General features: G+C 41.1%; 1 long non-coding RNA gene across 1 annotated transcript in view; it reads left to right on the top strand.

Moving 5' to 3' along the window:
• LOC110014117 (uncharacterized) overlaps positions 1-5,952 on the top strand; it is a 67,720-nt gene extending 61,768 nt beyond the window's left edge. Inside the window, exon 3 of the long non-coding RNA XR_002289249.3 lies at positions 5,389-5,952. This is a non-coding gene — a long non-coding RNA (uncharacterized LOC110014117). The remainder of the gene's footprint in view (positions 1-5,388) is intronic.
• The last annotated feature ends 556 nt before the right edge of the window (positions 5,953-6,508 follow it).

The raw sequence follows: 6,508 nt of genomic DNA on the forward strand, positions 1-6,508 counted from the left end.
AACACCATGATAGAACAGTTTGTATCCTCCTCCAATACTACGTGCCTTGCTGCCCTTCCACCTTGTCTCCTGCACACACAGTACATCTACCTTCCTTCTCTCCATCATGTCTGCCAGCTCTCTGCCTTTCCCTGTCATTGTGCCAACGTTAAGAGTCCCTATTCTCAAACCTATGTTCCTGCCTTTTCCCTTCTCTCTCTGGCCACGGGCCCTTCTGCCTCCCCTCTTTCTTCGACCAACAGTAGTCAAATTTCCACCGACACCCTGTAGGTTAACAGCATCGGTGGCGGTCGTTGTTAACCCGGGCCTCGACCGATCCGGTATGTCTCCGGTATGTTTTCTGCCAAACCATTGGGGTAATACTTTATCCAATAGATTCAACATTTGCCCTTTTTTTTAATTGAATCTGTTTATTATGTGAAACCTTTTCCAGCCATCCATTCTCAAAAATGTGACAAGTTGTTGTTTTTTACATGTGAGTTTCATAAAACACAGCCACACTTTCACAGTCATGGATCTGCAGCTGCAAAGGCTCCCCACACAGTCAGAGCCTTTGATAGACCCAGGGGGATTATGGGAAGTCTTTGAACTTTTTGAGTTGTGATTTTCTTAAGAAACCAACAAAACAAAGCCTCATGGGAAATCAAGCATCTATGTGTTAAACAGAAATAGAGCTCTCTCCATTGCACGCATCATGATTATGTTTGATTTTCCTTTTTTGTACATTGTCAGAATTAAAAGTCAGAAAAAAATCAAGTATTTCTTAGTATTGCATGAGTCTGTCAGCGGATTTAGCATAACTCTGCAGGACGGTTTGAGTCCAACCTATGAGGAGCAGGAAAAAAATCTATGCAAAAAGCTTTTTTCTTTTTTTTTGGGAATAAGTATTTGACTTTCATCTTAACATCCTCTGCGTGATTTTATTTTTACTTTCGGAATAACTTTTGCATGAAAAAGATTCATATTAGCAAACTGGGACTTATCCACAGCTGAAGGCTGGAGAAAAGAAAGATTTTTGCAGATATTTTCCCAGGTTTTCAGTTATTTTGACTTCTCTTTGCTCTACACCTTCCAAGCTTTTCTCAAAATCAGCACAGTTGAGAATTTCTTGTCTCATTAAGAGCTAAGATCTAGAGACAAGGAAATTCTTATCAATTCTATTGACAATAGAAAAACTCCATTTAAGACTAAAGAAATCTTTGGTGCAATATTAAAATTGTATTTTTAAAGGTCAATCTTGAAAAGGCAAACTTGTCATTGTTTTGGTAACAAAAATGTAGATTTATGTTCTAAGGAGACATCCTAGTTTTAGATTTTATTTATTAAAATGGGCCAACTTGTACTTAAATTCTCATTTTAATCACATTTTGTTCTAAAATGAGTCGTTTCCACTAATTACTCTAATTTTTCATTCTAATCAAAATGAACTACAATTACGTCAATAAATATCAAATCAAACTATTCGCTTAGAACTAAAAAGGGGACGTATAACACTCAGTTTGAAATATCTCTATTAACTTTTTTTTAGGTTATTTTTCCCTTTTTGAATGCTTGTTTCTAGATTTCAAATTCTTACTACAAGATTTGCTGCATGGACAGATGGTTGTACTATACTTTCTATTGTCTTCAGATTAGTATCCTTTCCCAGTTTTGTGGTGAAAACTGTTGTGTATTCTTGTGACCATTTGGAGCTTTGGTCATTGTTGGCTTGTTTTTTATTTTATTAATTTTTTTAGCTGTTTCTGGCCATGTCAGTTGTTCCTTTGTTCCTGCAACTAATCTCTGATTTTGTTTTTCTCTGAACTTGAACGTCCAGTCGCTTTGCTGAGTTAACATTTCTGAACTGAAGTTTCTTCATCTAAGTCTGCTGACATTTTCCTTTAAATTCTTTTAGATACCAACACCACAACGATGAGGGCGATAAATGACATTATTGTGGCACTTTGTTAAAAAACTGTACTGTGAATCACTTTTTTTGGATTTGTGAAAAGCTTTTGACACCGTTGACCATGCTGTTTTTAAAAGCAGATTACTCAGCCTTGGATTATCAGAGCATGCAGCTGTGTGGTTCTTAAATTACCTGAATAACAGGACCCAATGCATTAAACATGAAGGTCTCTGTTCTAAAATTGTTACTGTCCACAGCGGGGTGCCACAGGGCTCAGTTCTGGATCCCCTACTATTTATGTTGTATATCAATGACTTGGGTCAAAATGTCTCTGTTGCTAATCTGCCTTTTTATGCCGATGACACGGTTATTTACTGTTCTGGATCAGCTCTTGCTCAGGCAATTGAAACCCTGCAGAAAGCTTTTGTCTCTGTCCAGCATTCACTTATTCGGTTAAAACTGGTTCTCAATGCTGACAAGACTAAGCTAATGTTGCCTTCAAACTCAAAGGAGGTCCCTGAAACAGTTCCAATGGTGTCCACCTTGGATGGAAATGTCATAAAGGTGGTTCACGAATGCAAGTACCTTGATTGACTCCCTCACCTTTAAACCTCCTATAGAAAAAGTTAAACTTAAACTTGGTTTTTTCTTCTGTAATGAGTTGTGTTTTTCTTTTGAAGTAAAAAAGCGTCTTGTCACTGTAACTTGTTTTTATCTGTGCTGGATTATGATGATATTCTGTATCTGGATGCATCGTCTTCATGTCTCTAAACGGTTGACCCCATGCATCATGCTTCCCTGAGGTTCATTACCAACTGTAGATCTATGACGCATCATTGTGACCTGTATTCAAGAGTACGATGGCCTTCTCTGGCCACTAGGATTCAAGATTCAAGATTCAAAGGGTTTATTATCATATGCACAGTAAAGAAACGGGTTTCCCTGCACAATGAAATTATTTCTTTGCTGTCTGCTCCAAATGCCAAAAGGAGGCAGGGACATTGGTACACTTTTATTTACAAGGCCTTGCTTGGGTTACTGCCTCCCTACATCTGTTCCTTAATCATTGGGAGAAGTGTGGAACCTCCCTCCTTAAGATCTAAAGACCAGTTGTTGCTTTCTGTTCCATTTGCCCCCACAGAGCTGGGGGGAAAAGCCTTTGTCCACTCTGCTCTTTTTGCTTGGAATAGGCTGCAGAAAGACTGGAAACTAACATGAACTGGTATCTTTAAATGTTTTTAAGAACAAGCTCAAAGCATTAGAGACTGAAACAATAATGTGCTACTGCCTTTGTGATTTTAATGACGTCTGTTTATATGTATTTTTTGTATTAAAATGCACTGCCTCTTGGCCAGGACTCCCTTGGAATAGAGGTTTTTAATCTCAATGGGACTTTTCTGGTTAAATAACGGTTTAAATAAAATAAAAAGCTAGATCACAGGATTAGACTTTGATTTACTTTACTTTGATTGACCAGATCCCATTTTACTGTGTGTGGAAGGGGAAAGCATCAAAGAGAGGAGGTCAGAGCAGGACTTACCTAAAGCTGTGCTTCCATCTGTTTCTGCTGATGACAGCATAAGACAGCTGTTCAAACCTGCAGCCCAGCTGTCCCTGCACCTGCAACACACAGCAGTCCAGGACGCCAACCTTCAGTCCTTCTCCTCTCCCGGTGGTTCCTGCCCCCTCATGGTGGTCTCCGGTTTCCAGGAAAATTCCTTCTGCCAGACTGTTTTGGCTCGTTTCAGAAAAATCCCCGAACGATAATCAATCTTTTACCAAAGCTCCGGGGAGTGGGCCTGTTGTCGCTTCCATCATCCAGTCTTCACAAGAAACAACAGATGATCATTTTTCAAACTCCTGGATTTGTGTGGCCGTGTCCCATGTTTTCATGCTAGACATAAGTAATGTTTGGTTCTTCTGCTTTTTTATATATATATTTTTAAACATATTCATGGACATAGTACCAGATTTGTTTTGAGCTTTCTTGAGTTATGAATGAGAAATAGTTGTTTTGCGGTGTACTACTGCCTCAGAGCTTAAAGATCGCACACATCCAACAGAGGTTCAGAGTTCCAGATGTTGTTTTCATATTATAAAGAAGGAGAACATTCATAAAAGTTGAAGTTTTCTCCTTTTGTGTTGAGAAAATAAATCCTCCTAAGGCAATTTCATCCTTTACCACCTGAATATTTGTAAACCTTCGTGATCAGGATGTTTTTTTGATGTTTTACAAACTTTTACTGTTTATTTAGCCTTATTATTGGTTTTAGTTTAATTTTTAATCAATACTGTGGATCTGGTTTGTAAAGAGCATTGTTTTGCTTTCCAAACATACATACTGGATTTGTTTTTTGTTTTAATTTGATTTAAAAACTAGATTTTCGATGAATTGGCCTAGCTGAAAGAGGACTACAGCCGCATCTCATAAAAGTGCTTCACAGTGAAATGGGTTTATTCTTCCATATGAAGAACTCTGACTGACTGAAAATTAATTTACTATGTAATAAAACTCATTCTTTGGTAGCGCTTTGCAGATTCTAAGTGGTACTTTTTCACACTTGATGAAAACAGAAGCTGTGTAGCCCCTCTGTTCTGTCTGCTGGACCTCTGTGAGCCGTGGGAGCTCATATTCCCTCAAGTGCTTCCAAAACCTTTTAAGGAGTGGTTGCTTCATCTGTATTCAATTTACAATACGGGGAAAATAGGGCAGAAAGTAGCTCCCTCGGTAGCCATTAAAAGCTGATCACCCTGCAGTGTGACCGACCTTCCATTATCCCGCTTTGAAACGTCGTGTGTTTTAATATCAATAAAAGTCTCATCCTTTTAAGTTTTATTTCCTACTTTGCAAAATGATGAATGCAAGACCAGGAGCCAAGGATGTTTAGTCTTCTTTAAAATGGTTTACGATGTTTCTTTGATTCCACGAGACACAACTCACTATAATCCTAAATGTCACGACTTTGTCTTTATACCTCTATGGATCTGTCATTTTGTCTCAATTAAAAATAAGGTTTGCAGACAAAAATGCAATCTATAGCTGCCGTTGTGGGCGGATACAGCTGTCTGTGGGTGAAAAAAGGGCAAACCTGTGCCGAGTGGTCCGCACTAAATATCAAGATGGTAGACCGCTTGATGTTCAAGCTAATTTGATTTACATGGGTGCAAATGCATAAAAGAGATGGAGCTGACCAATCACATGTGATAGACAGCTGTCAATCATTGGATTAAGTGCTAAAACAACACCTCAGTCAGACTTTAACCAGACTGCTTGAAATCTTTTTTTCTCTTTTTTCATTCTGAGGTCAGAGGTGGACTTGCTGCTGATGTGTTAGGATTTAAAGAGGTCATGACCCTCTGCATGTCCATTCTTTAGGGATGATCAAAGGACTGGCTAGAGTTTTCTCCATTTTTACTCTTCTTGTGATTCTTCAGTCTCAAAGCTGCTGTAAGTCTTTAATATCCTTTTAAATCGATCCATTTTTTTCTCTTTTCAACAGCCGATGGGAGGAAAAACTGAAGGTGAAACTGCTTTGCACAGACGAGTGAACGAAAGCGCTTCTACAGACTTCTTCTGAAGGTAAATATCAAATTTAAAGGTTTATGAGAGATTGGTTGTAAACAGAATCGGAGAAACTCACCGGAAGACTTGCGTCATGGAGGTTTCACCTGACAGACGTCTTTGGCTGAAACGGCTGCAGCCTCTGTGAGCTGCTTTGACTCGCCTCCAGTTTGAAAAACAGTCGAGGTGGAGGTTGGTCTTAACAGGATTGGAGACGCGTCGTTGAGAGCGTCTCATCTCCAACGTGGAGATAACGGCGGTGTTTGGGGTTTTTATGATGCAACGCAAAAACAGGAGAAAGAGGAAGCTCGCATCGATTCTGCTGCCTGAAGGTCTGCTTTGACTTCAGATTGTGAAGGAGGAGAGAAAGGATTCTAGATACTTCATATACATGAATAATTCTATGAACTCCATGCATTTTGTTGTGTAAAACCATGAAGCTGAACTTTCGCTGATATGGTCGTTTTTAAAAAAAAAAGGTTGGCTGCCTCGGTCCCGTGGAGGCCTGACCAGAGCTCTTCTAGGGCCGGCGTTTGGGGGTGGGGGCTTGAGCTTGCTCCGGGGGGGGGCGACCCTTTCTGGCTCCTCTCTCTCTGTGTGGGGTGGGTGGTGCCGGGCCTGGGGTGTCGGCGCCTCCGGGGGTGGGGCCCCTGGGCTGGGTGGGCCTGGCCCCTTTGCTGGGGGGGGGGGGGGGGGAGGGGAGGGGGGAGAGGAGACAGCTGTTTGACCACCGGGGCCAGTCTACCAGCTGTCCCCAACTTACCCCCTTCCTCATATAACCTCATATCAGGGTGAGGGGGTGGGGGGTTTAGACTGCGATGCGCCTTGGGGAGGGGGGGTTCTTGGCAGTGGCCCCCCTCTTATGGTTGCCGTATGGAGTGGGCCCCCCCTCTTTCGGTTTTATTTGCACCTTAGACACGTAGGGTCCTTGGTGGGGGGGGTGCTTGGACATCACTGTGAGTAATCAGGAGATGTCCCCTTAGTGCCCTACCCGCAAATTTTAACTGCACCCCCCTTAGTACACACACCCCTCCCCCCTCAATATATACATTCCAACA

Source organism: Oryzias latipes, chromosome 3, assembly GCF_053564925.1.
Source record: "Oryzias latipes strain Hd-rR chromosome 3, Olatipes_Hd-rR_3.1".
NCBI lineage: Eukaryota > Metazoa > Chordata > Actinopteri > Beloniformes > Adrianichthyidae > Oryzias > Oryzias latipes.